This window comes from Zalophus californianus, chromosome 4 (genome assembly GCF_009762305.2).
Source record: "Zalophus californianus isolate mZalCal1 chromosome 4, mZalCal1.pri.v2, whole genome shotgun sequence".
In the NCBI taxonomy this organism is placed as follows: domain Eukaryota; kingdom Metazoa; phylum Chordata; class Mammalia; order Carnivora; family Otariidae; genus Zalophus; species Zalophus californianus.
Window position 1 is genome coordinate 46466631 of NC_045598.1, and position 19047 is coordinate 46485677.

A 19047-nucleotide genomic window follows, 5' to 3' on the forward strand; every position below is an offset into this window, starting at 1 on the left:
TTTCTCCCTGGCATGTGAGGTCTGACATTCTTGGTTTGAGTAGTTCCATCAAGGGCCACAGTAGAGTCTGCAGAAGCATGAGAGGGAAGGAGTAGAGGCTCGTGGGCAGAAGGAGAAGAATGGAGAAGCAAGTCACATGAGGTTCAGGCTCAGCTCTGCGTAGCATTTGCTATGTGATTTAACACAAGTTACTACCTCGCTTGGAGACTCAAGTTCCTCATCTGTCAAAAAGGAAATGGCAGTAGATAATCTCTGAGATCCCTTCTAGTCCTAGAATGTCCTGATGCCATTTTTTTTTCTTAAAATTTCTAAATGAAGGAGTATGTTTCCAGGAATGTAATGCCCTCTTATTCATGTTTTTTATTTAACTGTATAACACCAACTTATATTCCTATAAGTATTTATACTTTACCAAATATTTTCACCTGTATATTACCACTTGCTTGTCACAGCCACCTCTGACTCCCATTTTTACAGGTGAGGGGGTTGCAGCTACATGAGCAAGAGAGGAAGGAGACAGAGGAAATCAAGTCCACATAGTCAAGTGGCAAAGTGAACATTAAGTCAGGTTTTTAGTTCCAAAGTGGTTCTTTTATCCACTTCAAAAAGCTCAATGCATTAACCCGAGAGCCTATTCCCCTGTTCTAATCAATCCATATTTAGGATTTAACAACTCAAATAGGATGTTAGGTAAGTCAAATAGGTTCAGCACCAAGAACTCACTAAAAGAGAAGAATGACTACATTTTATTGAACCTAATTTGTAAGCCATCTGGAAGCATTACCTTCAATGCGACACCCAGAACTAGTGTCCCCAGCTAAGAGATGTTGATAAATAAAGACACCAGCATTTCAGGAACATTAAAACCACGTGTTAAACACAGAAAGGTGAAAATCTAGGGGCACACAAGCTCTGGATGGTCTTTTTATTTCCCCTGGTAATGTTCACAGGAAGATACATGCTTGGCCTCAACAAAATTGGCTGGCAAATAAAATTCCTATAGAAATTTCCTTTAAGAGAATCATCTTGCAGCAAATTTAAACACTCTCACAATATTTGGTGCCTAGGTAGATTAATCCTGATGACTTGCATTCAAACTCATTCCTGGCATTAGTGAGTTTCACTAAACTCTGAATGTGAGTTTTAATTTTCTCATCCCTAGACATGAAAAGAATTTCTTCTAAGGTTGCTACAGGGGCAAAACTAGCAACACGAGGCCTGAGGGGAGAGGCAAGGTAGATGGGGAAGGGTGAGTTCACTGCAGAAGAGCCAGCCAGCAGAGTTTTCTGCTTTATCTAAGACTTGGTCTCATTCCCTCTCCCGACATCCTGACATTCTTACACATTGGTTACAGTCTGGCGTCCCTGGGGATGTATCCCAAAGTTGAGTGGTGTAACTCTCTCCCAGTTCCCTCTCTGTGTGGTTCAGTCCATCCTGGATGATTTCTGAAGAATACATGTGTCAGGACCATTTGTCTACCATCTGTTCAGAAGAGATCTTGTAAAAGTCTATTTGTACCCAAATTTTCTTCTCTACCTTATTATCACTATCTATCACCCCTCCTTCTCTCCAAGAAATCTTTAGGGAGCATCTACTCAATTGTAGGCTCTGAAGGTTAGGGAAATAGTGGGCAGATCACAGATTTCAGCCTGTCTGGGTTCAATGATTTCTTTTTTAATTCTTAGAGGTTAGAAATAAAGATTTGGGAAAAATAAAAAATCCAAAAAACCATGGACCTGGCATCATAGAACATAAAGAGTAAGAGAAGAATGCAAACAGACAAGTATGCACACCATGTTAAGTGATTTCATAAAGAATTTCCCCATTCCCCAAAGGAGGCAGACATGTCCACACAGGATTGTTGCTGGTCTTCTTCACCCATGGGAAAGTGATTCCCTAACCCTTAGGTGTCTACTCTGACGTAACTTGTCCCAAGCAGTGGGGGCCTGGTGTTGCCCAGATGCCCTGGCGGCCTCATTATGTTTTCTTGTGCCACTCTGAAATAACAAGATCCCCTTCCACCAGGCCTCCCTCTATTCTAGTTCTTTGCTCTTGGTCTGTGCTTATTATATATCCACTCCCTCCCTCCAGCCCCGATCTTCTCTTATCAACCCTCGGTGTCTTGTGGTTCAAATTCATTTTCTCCCCAACACTAAAAGTAAGAATCCTCATGTTACAACTCCATCCGTTGCCTGCAGATAACATTCAGCTCTTCACATGCAGGCAGACCTTCTCCAGCTGTGCCAATTTAATCCTGTTCTGTTGCTTCATTCATTTTGAATAGGATACCTTTGGCAGGTGAAGTGTTAGGAACATCAACATGTTAAATCTCTGGTAAAGTAATTCTCCTGGGCATTTTTTCCCCCATTTCACTTTGTCCAGGATGCTGTCATAATGTCTACTGATATTCCTAGACCTTCCGCTTGAGTTCCTTGGCAATTCATTAATACACACATCCATCCCACAAACACTTTCTTGAGGACCCACCATGTGCCAGTCATGGCGCTATGGCACTCCTTTGATCCTTGTGAGAAGGCAGGGTGTGTGTGCGTGCGTGTGTTTGTGCATGCGTGTGCACACATGCAGCGAGGGGGAGGGACAGGCCAGCTACTTCTTCAACTTTGGCTGTTGTTCTATGATAAATGTGTTCAGGGGAGCAGAGTGAGGGTTGGCCACAAATGTGGCTTTCAGCTGTCACACACATCCTCCACATCTATATCTGGCAGCTATATACCTGCCAATTACAGAGATTTTTCTAACCATTCAGGTTTGTGAGCTCATAATTGGTTGCCCATGCCGCACTGAAGAAGAGGATGGCTCCAGAGTCATCTGTCCCACTCACATGGAAAGCCTCCTCTGCCAGAGAGGACAGAGAGGCTCTTTCTTTGAATGGATATCTATGTTATCCATTCGTAACAGTTTCATTTGTATGTTCTTGATTTTATCACTTGGTTGTGTCACTTTTTAAAACTCGCTTCATTATAACTTTGAGCTCCTTTTTGCCGTCATCTTGATAATAGGTTGTTCTGTCCTGTTCTACTTTTTGCATTTGATTTTCATTAGTTTTAAACTCTGGTTCAAACAAGAGAAATTTTTAGTCATTCTTTCATATTTAAGTGTTATGCCCTTTTCGGTCGGCTCTGTAATATTTTTTATAAGTGATTTTGATCTATATACCCATCTTAAAAGGAACCACTGTTCATTCAATTTCTTCAACCGAAATCTTCAAGAAACAATTTAGACAAAAAGTTACCATGGTAGACCCTGAATAGTATAAGAATTTGGGTTACAACTATTTCAAGGTATTTATTTTCATTAAAAAATAAGAGTGCCCTGATTGGCTACTGTCTTGTGAATTTTATGCTTCAATTTCTGATCATAATTGGCATTTCCTTAATCTAAGTGTGAGTTAATCTGAGACTGGGAAAACAGATTATCAAGAACAAAGGGCCTCAAACATCCAGAGCTGCTCAGGAATCACTGGATTCACAGGGGGCCTGAGAACAGGCAGGTCAGGTATTAGTAGACCTATTTTACAGCTGAAGAAACGGAGGCCCTCAGAACTACATAACAAGCAGACTCAGTCAGCCCCCTGTGGTGGCAGAGGACAAGCACAGGTATTTCAATTCTAAATTCTGTGCTTCCCTCCTACTATATCACACTGTGCCTTGTAAACATTCAGAATCAAGGTTTTGTCTTCACAAGGCATGAGGAGGATGAAGAGGAGATGGCTCTGGGGAAACGGAGTGGCTACGACAGCCTCTCTAGTATGTTCATATTTATAGGGTTAATTGCATGAAAAGTCTGATTCTGAAGCTTCAGAAGATGAGAAACCAGAGAGAAAAAAACTTCAGGGGGTGAGGTCACAGCAATGAGTTTATGCAAGCATTTCAAGTTGAGAGGGGCAGAAATCCTAAGGAGAAAGTGAGATATACCCTGGGCTGAAAAACAACATTTTTGACTTACAAACTTAATTTCTTTTGTGTCATATCACAGAAAGAGGAATGGTGGCTGGGAGGTAGAACAGGAAGGGGCTGTTTTGTGGTGTGGAGAGTTTCCCATTATAAAAAGCTTATGAGCTGCTGTATCAGGTGGGGATCAACCACAGAAGCAGAAACAAGCACTGGTAGATATACACACATACCCAAACCCATATATAATCTTCTACTGCTTGGTTCTGTTCCTCTGATAAATAAATACTATATATATATATATATATATATATATATATATATATATATATATATATAGGATATATACTATTGATAATATTATATATGTAAAATAAATATATATGTGTTATTTATTTAAAGAGGAATTTGACCTTAAGCAATTGTGGGAACTGGTTAAGCAGTCTGTATGTCTGTTGGATCATGTCTGATGCTAGAGCTTGAAGTCCACTGGGCAGGCAGTTAGGAAAAAAAGATGGATATAAATAATGGGGAGAATCCGGAGCAGCCTGGAACCCATAAGCTTGTGCTGAAACTCCATGAAAACTAACTGGGACCTTGGCTTTCACTGCTTCCCAGCTTGTCAATGTGGATGAGCTGCTGCAGCCAGGGCCTTTTCTCAAGGAGCTAAACACACATCTGGATGAGGAGTTGGAGAAGCTGGAGGAGGATCCGGGAAAAGGGAGAGCAGTCTCGGGCCCAGATGCAGCTTTGTGCCAACAGGTGAGTCAGCGGATCGGCAACACGTGCACTGCAGGAGGCTACGGCTTCCCTTCTATCCTCCAGGGTCCCAAGAATCTCCCCCGTGTTCCACCCTAACTGGAAACATCCAGGAAACTGAATTCTGAGTAAGGCAACTCAATTCAGACAAACTGGCATATTACAATCCACCATACTATCTAGAAGGAGTATTGTATCTGGGGCAGGGTTGACTTAGATGCTCTCCAGATGCCCAGCAGAAGCTCAGGGAACCCAACAGGCCTTCTGACCGTTCCGCACCCAGATCACTGTCTGGCCACAGAAGGCTTCCTGTGCACCCACACATTTAGCTGCTTTCAATGCCTTCATCACTCGGGAAGTCCATTTTCTAAGCCCAGCCCAAGAATGGGAGGGTGTCTTTCTAGCGTCTCTCTTCCTTGTTGCAAAGATCAACACTTCTGCTTTTTACATTTGAAGGATTTATATATATCCTTATATATTATTATAAGCAACAGCCACTAACATTCATTGACAATATATAATGTGCCAGACTCTCTCACATTCACTCTCTCATTAAATTCTTATAATGATCTTGTAGGAAAAGTATTGTTACCTTAAATTTACTCATGTGAAAATTCAAGCTTAAAGAAATGGATTTGCTCGATGTTAGACAGCTGTTACCTGTTGGAGCAGAGATTCCAATCTAAGACATTCGGTTTTGGAAAGCAACATGACCACCATCAAAAAATACCAAATACAGAAAGCTGCCATGTGCTTAAGAAGGCATTCAAAGTTTTTACAGTTGAACCCCCTAGTATCAAGAATCTCCTATGTCCAACTAAGTTGAAGGATGTGTGATTTTTTAAAAATTTTATTGTATTATGTTATGTTAGTCCCCATACAGTACATCATTAGTTTTTGATGTAGTGTTCCATGATTCATTGTCTGCCTATAACACCCAGGGCTCCATTCAATACATGCCCTCTTTAATACCCAGAAGAGGAAAAGTAGAAGGGTAAATAGAATCTGAGAAAATAAAACAAACAAGGAGGCAAGTAGGAGGTACAAAGAGATGAATTCACAAAGGAAGATAAAAAGGAGGAAGACTAGTATGATAAAATTTTCCTGTCTTATTACTATCTCACTATGATGACATGATGGCTGTAAATGAATTCAGATGGACACATGTAGTTAACACAATAAATAAAGAGCCAATAGCTCAGTTATGTCAACTAGTGGCTTTCAAGCAGTTTTAAAAGCTAAGTGGCATAAAAGCTCCAAAGAACACCAAGGAATGGGGACAGTAGTTTTAGCAATTATTCAGAATTGTGTCCCTGGGGATGCCTTCTTGCATGCTTGGGATGTGTCACTGCAGGCCTGGCTAATGAAAATAGGCAGGCAGTCCTTCAAGTCTACTTCCAGGAGACAACAACCGCACAGAAGCCTTGGAAAATCACTGAGTGCATGCTGGGGTACAAAACTCTGGTTGCCGAGGAAAGGTAACAGGCCAAGTGTGCAGCTCTCAAACCAGCATCTGCAATGTGCAGCTGAGCGGCTCTGGTTCTGTATGGCTGGGAGCAGCTGCTCAGTGCAATGCCCAGACTCAAACCCCTGCTCACCCAGCACAGTGTTGCTTATCCTCTGAGGCATCTTCCCTCTCAGCACTGACTCCAGCATTGCTCTTCTGGCCTTTTTGTCTGGTCTATATGATCATTGTTTACCTCTCTGAGCTCCTTGAACAGAAGGTCTGTATCCCGCATTTTCCCACATTTCTATTAACGACATTACAAGCACCCCGGGAACGCTCTACAGCTTAGTCACTGGGCTGCTCCCTCTTCAAAGGGCATGCCCCCCTCCCAACTATGTGAAAGCCTGGAGTTCCCTCCTTTCCAAGGTCTCTCAAAGTTCTCTGTTCTTCTCTGTCTCCATTGACCCTGCCCTCGTTTATCTTCTCATCATCTCTTTCTAGGAATAGATGAATAATCTTCAAACATCTCTTCCACCACCTTCAATGCATGATTTGTCTTTGTTTCAAAGGGACAGGACTTTCTTGAATTGGAGACATGGTACTTAGGACTGCTCCCAGAGGTGAACATCCAGGCCTCCAACTCCCTCCAAAGCTATGCTTCACTTTTTTTTTTTTTTTTTTTTTTTTTAACACCATGTGAACGGTTTCTCCCCAAAGCAGTGCTTCCCTCTTTGGACTGTTGATTCACCCTCTCCAAATGAAAAAGCCAGAAGAATCCTGCAGAGCCCTTCAACTTTGACCCACATAGGAACATAGATCACTGAGCAGCCCCTGTGTTTAAAAAGCAAGACTTTTAAAACAACAAAACATACGAAAAGGTGATATGGCTACCACATACCCATATATTTCCACCTTTCAAAGCTCTTTTGGATACACGGTCCTTAACAATCAGAGAAGATGGATATTATTGTTCCCATTGTATAAATAATACAACAGAGGCTTGGAGCATGATGGCTTGTGCCGCATCTCACAGCTGGTTGGTAGCAGAGTTCAAGAATAAAACCTTGAATTCCCAGTCTAGGTAAGGCACACATCTGAGAAAGCTTTTACTCCATTATTCTGAGTGTTTACTGATTTTAAACTTTTAAGTCATCACATATCTATATATTTTCAAACTCTGTCTATAGGCAGAATGCATTAGAGAGATTTATTAGACAGGCAATCTAGAAAAGATGACTGTTTTCAGAAGCTACTGCTCCCCAGTTCTCCTTAGGTAGAAAACCTTAATTTGTCTTTCCAAATTCACTCCACCTCAGAGAATAGCTTTGTGGATGGAAAAGCAGTAATAAAAGACCAAACTCAGTCCAGCTGCAAATGATCAGCCTCTTCTCTCCATTGTGGTGAATTACCGGCTTCCCTCAGGTCCATGGCTGCTTACATGCCTCGTGAGCTGGTCTGAATAACCTGGCCAACTACAGGGGGGAGAGTGCCCCCCCATCCCAGCCCCCATTTCTCATTTAACTCTACTCATTAGAGGAGGCTGGGGCGCAAGCCAGGCTAACATGTCAATAAGTCACCAAGGAAATGCAAAAATTGACAGCTGAGGAATCCCAGCTCCCAGCCTTCTCCACTAGAGAAACCCTCACAAAACAGGTTTCTCAGCCTCCTTGCCAGGTCACTTAAATGAGTAGTGACATTTGAGTCCCAGAGAGTAATTAATTTCCTCTGTCTCCAATAGCACCTCATATTTTTAATGAATTTTTACAAGTCTCAGATCCTCCAGCCTCCCAGCTCCCTCCCGAGTCCCATTGTCCCCCAACGTCCCATAACGAATAGCTCCCACTCCTATTTGCCTTGCAAACTCACATAAACTGGAAATGATAAATACATTATCTGGGCTTTTTAACGGACCATTGTTTAATTTTCTATGCTTGTCTGGTTGGGGAAGAGATGAATATTACCTTGTGGAGAATAAGATTTCTATTCCATTTAAGGGGGGGCCAGGGGTAATCTATGGCAGGAAAGCAACACTCTGTTCATCCTAATAGGCAGTGCTAATTAAAAGTGTTCAGAAGGGACATCCATCTACCAGTCTGTGATTCATTCAGCATTATCCCTGGTAAACAAGAAATAGATACTGCAATGAATGCTTCTAATTTGTCAAAAGAATAGGCATTTTCAATTGTGCCTTCTTGGCTCCCTGTATGAAGTAGAGATTTCAGTGTTGCCATCATTTAAAAGTTTAGGACCTCAAAATAACAGTACTTGCTCCTCAAGCTTGTAAATCTCCAAGTCTGTTTTCTATGTAGAAATATTTATCTTACATATGGTTTGACTTCAGTCTCAACGATTGAGAACGGTTCCTTCTGTTGGTAAATATATTAAAACAGAGGGCATTTGAGGAGAGCTAATATAGTTGTGTTTAAAATCAAACCAATTTGAGACCACCTACTGGGAGAGGCAGAAAATCCAGAAAGGAAAACTTGAGACTCCTAATGATGCTTACTAGGTGCTTAAAGAAAAGAAGAAAGGGAAGCCATATTCCCTTTATCTAACAGCAAACACAAAGTAGACCAGAGAAAAGCCACCCTAAGCTGCTATTCCCAAAGTCTCCATGAGCCCTCCAGGGGGTTTTAAGGAGGAACACAAACACAAAATCCTTCACTTGAAGAGGACTCAGACACATTTGTGAACCATCTTCCCAGAGCGGAAGATTTCTCCTATACCAGCGAGAGTCAACCAGCCTCAAGTATTTACCTTTGTGTTGTGCAAAAGAGTCTCTCACTCATGAAGATTAAGAGCCAGGGTTCACCACCATGTCTTGCTGGATGCTGAAAACAAATAAAGCAAGATGTTTAAAAAAGTAAACAATCAGGGGCGCCTCAGTGGCTCGGTCGTTAAGCGTCTGCCTTCGGCTCAGGTCATGATCCCAGGGTCCTGGGATCGGGCCCCAGCATCGGGCTCTCTGCTCCACGGGAAGCCTGCTTCTCCCTCTCCCACTCCCCCTGCTTGTGTTCCCTCTCTCGCTGTGTCTCTCTCTGTCAAATAAATAAATAAAATCTTAAAAAAAAAAGTAAGCAATCATTTAATGGTCTTGTTTTTCTACCCTCTCTTTCATTTAAGAAACATTTACTAACTTCCTACAATATACCGGGCACTGGAAATAGGGGGATAAAACAAAGACCCCACCACCAACAAAAGAAACCCACAAAGACAGCCCATTTTAAGTACTCCGCAAGAGGGGGTACACAATGCCTCTAAGGATCAAGATATATGTGTGTGTGTCAGTGGGTGTCTCTTCCTCAGGAACATGCGTGTACACATTCACGTGTGTATCTACATATACACAGTAGTGTGTAGGAAATTTTATTTTAGGATTTTATTTATCTGAGAGAGAGAGCACGAGACAGGGAAGGGCCAGAGGGAGAAGCAGACTCCCCAGTGACCAGGGAGCCCAATGCTGGCCTGGATCCCGGGACTCTGGGATCATGCCCTGAGCCAAAGGCAGCCGCTTAACTGACTGAACCACCCTGGTACCCTGTGTGTAGGAATTTTTAAAGAACTTCTCCAATTTGTAATTCATCTGACTCTCTTAAAGGCTTGAGCTCTGCCTTGAGATCAGTAAAGAAGAGGGCACTGGAGAAAATGTCAAGAGTCTTAAAAGTGATCATATCCTTTAATCTGTAATTCACCTTCAGGATTCCTTCTCAAGGAAACAATCATGAATGCAGGCCAATATTTATACACACACATTATCGTCACAATGTTATTCGTAAGAGGGAAACAACCGGTATAGGAAATGATAAAGCGAATGTTAGTTTTTTCTACATGGAAGAATATTACGCACATATAAAAATAATTTTAAAAATTTTCAGGATATGAGAAAATATGTATAATATAATAAAATTATAAAATTTGAGTACATCCATGTAGAAGATGGTTTTAAAAAATATACCAACTGTTAACAGTGGCTCTCTGTAGCATGATTGTAGGTTATTTTTCTCTTGTCTTTATGCTTTCCAAGTTTTCTACAAAGATCATGCATTATTTTCTAGACAGTAAGTAAACATACAAACAGAAGTTTCAGGTGTAATATCACCATTTCTGCGTCACTTCTCCTGCATGCCCCTATTAAATGGAAGAACCCATGCTCTCCAACACCAATTCCAATCTGCAGGTAACACTGCACTGGGATTGTCCATTTCCACCTCTGCCTCTCTCTAGCCTTAGTAACTCTTATTTCCTGGGAATGTAGCCCAGAGACAAGTTCATGGTCACCACTTAATGTTTGCTGCATAAAAGAATGAATGAATGTATGAATGAATGAATGAAGACAATAAATGGAACTGACTTGATGAAAATTACATTAAGAAAAGTTCATTCAAAATAATTGATGACAATAAAAGTTAAGTTCCATATGGATTCACAGAAGATAGAAGAAGGTGGAAAGCAGAGAGAGAATCATTTTTCAGGGAAGACAGTGAAACTGAAAAAAAAAGAGGGAGAGAGAGAAACTCAACATAATGGAATATCACAGCCTACTGATCTTCCAATATATTCCAAGACCAAGAATCTGCTTAAGGCAGGAATATTTATCTTGTAACAACATCCCATTATGGCAACTATTTTACATGTTTGGACTTACATATACATACACCAGGTAGATACTTGTTGTTAGTTTTAATCAGCAATGGCTGGTTGACTCCCTACTCAAAGAAAATGAAAGCTAAAGGATAGATTATTGTAATGTTTTATACAAATTCAATTTAGTTTACTCATAAAACTAGTGAAATAGACCCAGGATATTAAGTTACAGTTATATTTTTTTCTGGAGGTAGATCTGGTTTGAATCTCATCTCTCTTTTAGGAGATGGGAAATCTTGGACAAGTTATTTGACATCTGTCAGGCTCAGTTTTCTTACATATAAAATGGGATAATAATAACACCAACCTGGTAGGGTTATTGAAGGAAACAAAACGAGAGAAAGCATGGCATTCAAAATAGACTTCAAGCTCATGCTTGTTTACATCAGAACCTGGAGCTTTTTAAAATTTTTTATTTATTTATTTATTTTTTATTATGTTATGTTAATCACCATACATTACATCATTAGTTTTTTTTTAATTTTTTATTGTTATGTTAATCACCATATGTTACATCATTAGTTTTTGATGTAGTGTTCCATGATTCATTGTTTGTGTATAATACCCACTGCTCCATTCAATACGTGCCCTCTTTAATACCCATCACCAGGCTAACCCAACCCCCTCCCCCCCTCCCCTCTAGAACCCTCAGTTTGTTTTTCAGAGTCCATCGTCTCTCATGGTTCATCTCCCCCTCTGACTTACTCCCCTTCATTCTTCCTCTCCTGCTATCTTCTTTTTCTTTTTTCTTAACATAGCTTGCATTATTTGTTTCAGAAGTACAGATCTGTGATTCAACAGTCTTGCACAATTCACAGCGCTCACCATAGCACATACCCTACCCAATGTCTATCACCCAGCCACCCCATCCCTCCCATCCCCCACCACTCAGCAACACTCAGTTTGTTTCCTGAGATTAAGAATTCCTCATATCAGTGAGATCATATGATACATGTCTTTCTCTGATTGACTTATTTCGCTCAGCATAATACCCTCCAGTTCCATCCACGTCGTTGCAAATGGCAAGATCTCATTCCTTTTGATGGCTGCATAATATTCCATTGTATATATATACCACATCTTCTTTATCCATTCATCTGTTGGTGGACATCTTGACTCTTTCCGTAGTTTGGCTATTGTGGCCATTGCTGCTATAAACATCAGGGAGCATGTACCCCTTTGTATCACTACATTTGTATCTTTGGGGTAAATACCCAGTAGTGCAATTGCTGGATCATATGGTAGCTCTATTTTCAACTTTTTGAGGAACCTCCATACTGTTTTCCAGAGTGGCTGCACCAGCTTGCATTCCCACCAACAGTGTAGGAGGGTTCCCCTTTCTCCACATCCCCGCCAACATCTGTCATTTCCTGACTTGTTAATTTTAGCCATGGGAACATGGAGCTTTTAACATATACCAGTCTTCCATTTTATTATGTGCCTTGGCATATGTTGAACACTGCACAAATACGATCTCATTTAATCCTCAGAATAGTTGTTATGAGGAGGTACTACTTTTCCACTTTATAAACTTTTTTATTTCCCATAATGTTGGTAGTACTGTCCCCTCTTTCATTTCTGATTTTAGTTACTTGAGTCTTCTCTTTTTTCTTAATTAATCTAGCTAAAAGTTTGCAAGTTTTGTCGATCTTTTTGAAGGCCAACTCTTGGTTTTGTTGGTTTCCTCTATTTTTTTAAAATTTAAATTCAATTAGCCAACATATAGCAGTACATCATTAGTGTCAGATGTAGAGTTCAATAATTGATCAGTTGCATATAACACCCAGTGCTCCTCACATCACGTGCCTTCTTTAATGCCCATCACCCAATTACCCTATCCCCCTACCCACCTCCCCTCCAGCAATCCTCAGTTTGTTTCCTATAGTTAAGAGTCTCTCATGGTTTGTCTCCATCTCTGGGAAGATTTCCTCTATTTAAAAAAAAATTCTATTTATTTCTATTTTATCTCATTTTTCCACTTTGAAGATGAGAAAACTGATGACCAATTTTAAATAGTTATTAAGTATCTGAGTCAAGATGCAAACCTCGAACATTAGGTTCCAAAGCCTACTCTCATTAAGTGTTATGAAAAGAAGGTACTGAATCTGGGTTTGCACCAAGTCGTGATTAACAAAAAAATTCAGTTTATATTTTGCTATGTCACACCATATTATTTGATATGCTATGGCTTGAACTTTATTCCCTGCCAGTCACACTTATGTACCCTCCTATTTCTTTTCTTATTAAATATTTCAAGCATGAAGTTGAGTATAGACATAATTATAATCAAAACTTATGTACCGCCACCCAGCCTGGTCAAATATTACCATCCTGTCATGTGCTTCAGATATTTTCTTTTAAAAATAAGCATTATAAATATAAGCAAGTTATCCCATGAATTCCTTCCTAATTCCACAAAAATAACTATACTCCTAAATTTCCATGCATGTTTTTCTGCTTCTAATACATGCTTGCATCCACAAAAAAAACATACAGCAATGTTTCGATTGTTTTAAAACTTTGTTTAATTGCTCTCCCACCGTAGGCATCCATCTGAACCTGGCTTATTTTCTTAAATATGTTTTAAAGATTTTGCTGCTTTGATAGAAATAGCTTAAATTCTTTCATTTTAACATTTAGATAGTATATGTTTATATTCTGGCTTAGTCATTCATATGGATGAACATTTGGGCTATTTCCAAGCTGTGCAAAAAGGAGTAATGCTGCAGTGGACATTGTTAAGCTCCTTGGACACATATATGTGAGATTTCTCTGTGGTGTATGCATCCTCAAAGTTATTAGATGTAACACATGGCTCTACAAAGTGGTAGGAGCAATTCATACAAATCCAGCATGAGTTCATAGCATTACCAACATTTGGTATTGCCAGACTTTTAAATTTTTCCAAAATGATGGATATAAAATATTTTATATTTTAAAATGGATTTCTCTAATTACAAGTGAGATTGAATATTCTTGTATAATTTTTATTTTATATTTTTCTATTAGGTTTCTTCTGCTGCTTTTATACATGCCCATGTTTTTCTGTTGAGTTGTTAGAGGAGGGAGACCACACACCCTAAGCAAATAGGAAATCAGAATGCCTAGTGTGTCATACGGTCACACGTGTCATGGAAAAAGCAGAAGCAGAGGGGGTCCTGAAGAGGGCTGAGGTGGGACCTCAAGTTCCAACAAGCTAGTTAGGGAAGACTTTACCTGGAAGGTGCCATCTATCAAAGTTCTAAAATCGGGGTGGTCATAAACCATGGAAAGAAACAGCAAAATGGTAAAATGATAATATTTAATCAAAATATGTAGTGGTACCTAAGGATGTGTTATAATTATGTTCTCTGCTAATCTGCATGCTTTGGATGCAACTCTTTTACAGTTGCATATCTTCCATTATTTATCCTGGCCCAAATCTTGTCTTTTTGTTTAAAATAACATATAAAACTTGTAAAATTTTAATGTAATCAACTATATTAGTACTTCCCTTTAAGGTAGGTGTGGTTTTGTTTGTTTGTTTGTTTATTCAGTACATCATTTCCTATCCTTTGGTCATAAAGACATTCTCCTATAGTTCCTTCTGAAGTTATTTTTATTTTACATTTTTTATTGAATTATATTTGAAATATACATTGTGTACATTCAAGGTGTATATATAAGTTTGATACATTTATATTACAATATAATTGTTGTAACAGTATTAGACAGCACTTCATTTTCTTCTTTAAATTTTTTTATTTTAAATTTTATTTTATTATGTTTTGTTAATCACCATACATTACATCATTAGGTTTTTTTTATTTTTTTAAATTTTTTATTGTTATGTTAATCATCATATATTACATCATTAGTTTTTGAAGTAGTGTTCCTTGATTCATTGTTTGTGCATAACACATAGTGCTCCATGCAGAACGTGCCCTCTTTAATACCCATCACCAGGCTAACACATCCCCCTACCCTCCTCCCCTCTAGAACCCTCAGTTTGTTTTTCAGAGTCCATCGTCTCTCATGGTTCATCTCCCCCTCTGACTTACTCCCCTTCATTCTTCCCCTCCTGCTCTCTTCTTCTTTTTCTTTTTTCTTAACATATGTTGCATTATTTGTTTCAGAAGTACAGATCTGTGATTCAACAGTCTTGCACAATTCACAGCGCTCACCATAGCACATACACTACCCAATAGCTATCACCCAGCCACCCCATCCCTCCCACCTCCCAACACTCCAGCAACCCTCAGTTTGTTTCCTGAGATTAAGAATTCCTCATATCACTGAGGTCATATGATACATGTCTTTTTCTGATTGACTTATTTCACTCAGCATAACACCCTCCAGTTCCATCCACGTCGTTGCAAATGGCAAGATCTCATTCCTTTCGATGGCTGCATAATATTCCATTGTGTATATATACCACTTCTTCTTTATCTGTTCATCTGTCGATGGACATCTTGGCTCTTTCCACAGTTTGGCTATTGTGGACATTGCTGCTATAAACATTGGGGTGCACGTACCCCTTGGTATCACTACATTTGTATCTTTGGGGTAAATACCCAGTAGTGCATTTGCTGGATCATATGGTAGCTCTATTTTCAACTGTTTGAGGAACCTCCATACTGTTTTCCAGAGTGGTTGCACCAGCTTGAATTCCCACCAACAATGTAGGAGGGTTCCCCTTTCTCCACATTCCCGCCAACATCTGTCATTTCCTGACTTGTTAATTTTAGCAATTCTGACTGGAGTGAGTAGGTATCTCATTGAGGTTTTGATTTGGATTTCCCTGATGCCGAGCGATGTTGAGCACTTTTTCATGAGTCTGTTGGCCATTTGGATGTCTTCTTTGGAAAAATGTCTGTTCATGTCTTCTGCCCATTTCTGGATTGGATTATTTGTTCTTTGGGTGTTGAGTTTGATAAATTCTTTATAGATTTTGGATACTAGCCCTTTATCTGATATGTCATTGGCAAATATTTTCTCCCATTCTGTCGGTTGTCTTTTGGTTTTGTGGACTGTTTTTTTTTGCTGTGCAAAAGCTTTTTATCTTGATGAAATCCCGAGTTCAATTTTGCCCTTGCTTCCCTTGCCTTTGCGATGTTTCTAGGAAGAAGTTGCTGCGGCTGAGGTCGAAGAGGTTGCTGCCTGTGTTCTCCTTTAGGATTTTGATGGACTCCTGTCTCACGTTTAGGTCTTTCAACCATTTGGAGTCTATTTTTGTGTGTGGCGTAAGGAAATGGTCCAGTTTCATTCTTCTGCATGTGGCTGTCCAATTTTCCCAACACCATTTGTTGAAGAGACTGTCTTTTTTCCATTGGACATTCTTTTTTGCTTTGTCAAAGATGAGTTGACCCTAGAGTTGAGGGTCCATTTCTGGGCTCTCGATTCTGTTCCATTGATCTATGTGTCTGTTTTTGTGCCAGCACCATACTGTCTTGATGATGACAGCTTTGTAATAGAGCTGGAAGTCCGGAATTGTGATGCTGCCAGCTTTGCTTTTCTTTTTCAATATTCCTCTGGCTATTCGGGGTCTCTTCTGGTTCCATACAAATTTTAGATTATTTGCTCCATTTCTTTGAAAAAGGTGGATAGTATTTTGATGGGGATTGCATTGAATGTGTAGATTGCTCTAGGTAGCACTGACATCTTCACAATGTTGGTTCTCCCAATCCATGAGCATGGAACAGTTTTCCATTTCTTTGTGTCTTCCTCAATTTCTTTCATGAGTATTTTATAGTTTTCTGAGTACAGATCCTTTGCCTCTTTGGTTAAATTTATTCCTAGGTAACTTATGGTTTTGGATGCAATTTTAAATGGGATTGACTTCTTGATTTGTCTCTCTTCGGTCTTGTTGTTGGTGTATAGGAATGCCACTGATTTCTGTGCATTGATTTTATATCCTGCCGCTTGACTGAATTCCTGTATGAGTTCTAGCAGTTTTGGGGTGGAGTCTTTTGGGTTTTCCACATACAGTATCATATCATCTGCAAAGAGTGAGAGTTTGACTTCTTCTTTGCCGATTTGGATGCCTTTGATTTCTTTTTGTTGTCTGATTGCTGTGGCTAGGGCTTCTAATACTATGTTGAATAGCAGTGGTGAGAGTGGACATCCCTGCCGCGTTCCTGACCTTAGGGGAAAAGCTCTCAGCTTTTCCCCATTGAGAATGAAATTCGCTGTAGGTTTTTCATAGATAGCTTTTATGATATTGAGGTATGTACCCTCTATGCCTATACTATGAAGAGTTTTGATCAAGAAAGGATGCTGTACTTTGTCAAATGCTTTTTCTGCATCTATTGAGAGGATCATATGATTCTTGTTCTTTATTTTGTTAATGTATTGTATCATGTTGACTGATTTGCGGATGTTGAACCAGCCTTGCAGCCCAGGGATAAATCCCACTTGGTCATGGTGAATATCCTTTTAATGTACTGTTGGATCCTATTGGCTGGTATTTTGGTGAGAATTTTTGCATCCATGTTCATCAAGGATATTGGTCTGCAATTCTCCTTTTTGATGGGGTCTTTGTCTGGTTTGGGGATCAAGGTAATGGTGGCCTCATAAAATGAGTTTGGAAGTTTTCCTTCCATTTCTATTTTTTGGAACAGTTTCAGGAGAATAGGTATTAATTCTTCTTTAAATGTCTGATAGAATTCCCCTGGGAAGCCATCTGGCGCTGGGCTTTTGTTTCTTGGGAGATTTTTGATGACTGCTTCAATTTCCTTAGTGGCTATAGGTCTTTTCAGGTTTTCTATTTCTTCCTGGTTCAATTTTGGTAGTTGATACATCTCTAGGAATGCACCCATTTCTTCCAGGTTATCTAATTTGCTGGCATAGAGTTGCTCATAATATGTTCTTATAATTGTTTGTATTTCTTTGGTGTTGGTTGTGATCTCTCCTCTTTCATTCATGATTTTGTTGATTTGGGTCATTTCTCTTTTCTTTTGGGTAAGTCTGGCCAGGGGTTTATCAATCTTGTTAATTCTTTCAAAAAACGAGCTCCTAGTTTCGTTGATCTGTTCTACTGTTCTTTTGGTTTCTAGTTCATTGATTTCTGCTCTGATCTTTATGATTTCTCTTCTCCTGCTGGGTTTAGGCTTTATTTGCTGTTCTTTCTCCAGCTCCTTTAGGTGTAGGGTTAGGTTGTGTATTTGAGACCTTTCTTGTTTCTTGAGAAAGGCTTGCATTGCTATATACTTTCCTCTCAGGACTGCCTTTGCTGTATCCCAAAGATTTGGAACAGTTGTGTTTTCATTTTCATTGGTTTCCATGAATTGTTTTTAATTCTTCTTTAATTTCCTGGTTGACCCATTCATTCTTTAGTAGGATGCTCTTTAGCCTCCATGTATTTGAGTTCTTTCCGACTTTCCTCTGTGATTGAGTTCTAGTTTCAAAGCACTGTGGTCTGAAAATATGCAGGGAATAATCCCAATCTTTTGGTACCAGTTGAGACCTGATTTGTGACCTAGGATGTGATCGATTCTGGAGAATGTTCCATGGGCACTAGAGAAGAATGTGTATTCCGTTGCTTTGGGATGGAATGTTCTGAATATGTCTGTGAAGTCCATTTGGTCCAGTGTGTCATTTAAAGTCTTTATTTCCTTGTTGATCTTTTGCTTAGATGATCTGTCCATTTCAGTCAGGGGGGTGTTAAAGTTCCCCACTATTATTGTATTGTTGTCAATATGTTTCTTCGCTTTTGTTATTAATTGCCTTATATAATTGGCTGCTCCCATGTTAGGGGCATAGATATTTACAATTGTTAGATCTTCTTGTTGGATAGACCCTTTAAGTAGGATATAGTGTCCTTCCTCATCTCTTATTACAGTCTTTGGTTTAAAATCTAATTTGTCTGATATAAGGATTGCCACCCCAGCTTTCTTTTGGTGTCCATTAGCATGGTAAATGGTTTTCCACCCCCTCACTTTCAATCTGGGGGTGTCTTTGGGTCTAAAATGAGTCTCTTGCAGACAGCATATTGATGGGTCTTGTTTCTTAATCCAATGTGATAGCCTGTGTCTTTTGATTGAGGCATTTAGCCCATTTACATGCAGGGTAACTATTGAAAGTTATGAATTTAGTGCCATTGTATTGCCTGTAAGGTGACTGTTACTGTATATTGTCTGTGTTCCTTTCTGATCTATGCTGCTTTTAGGCTCTCTCTTTGCTTAGAGGACCCCTTTCAATATTTCTTGGAGGGCTGGTTTCGTGTTTGCAAATTCCTTTAGTTTTTGTTTGTTCTGGAAGCTTTTTATCTCTCCTTCTATTTTCAATGAGAGCCTAGCTGGATATAGT

At 39.6% G+C, this 19047-nt stretch overlaps 1 protein-coding gene across 4 annotated transcripts in view; it reads right to left on the minus strand.

The window, feature by feature from the left end:
* Nucleotides 1–19047, minus strand: part of DAB1 (DAB adaptor protein 1) — a 1151191-nt gene that overhangs the window by 588737 nt on the left and 543407 nt on the right. For all 4 annotated transcript variants that reach the window (XM_027568673.2, XM_027568671.1, XM_027568672.2 and 1 more), the window contains exon 4: nt 8875–8948. The gene's annotated coding sequence lies outside the window, so the exon portion shown is untranslated. The remainder of the gene's footprint in view (nt 1–8874; nt 8949–19047) is intronic.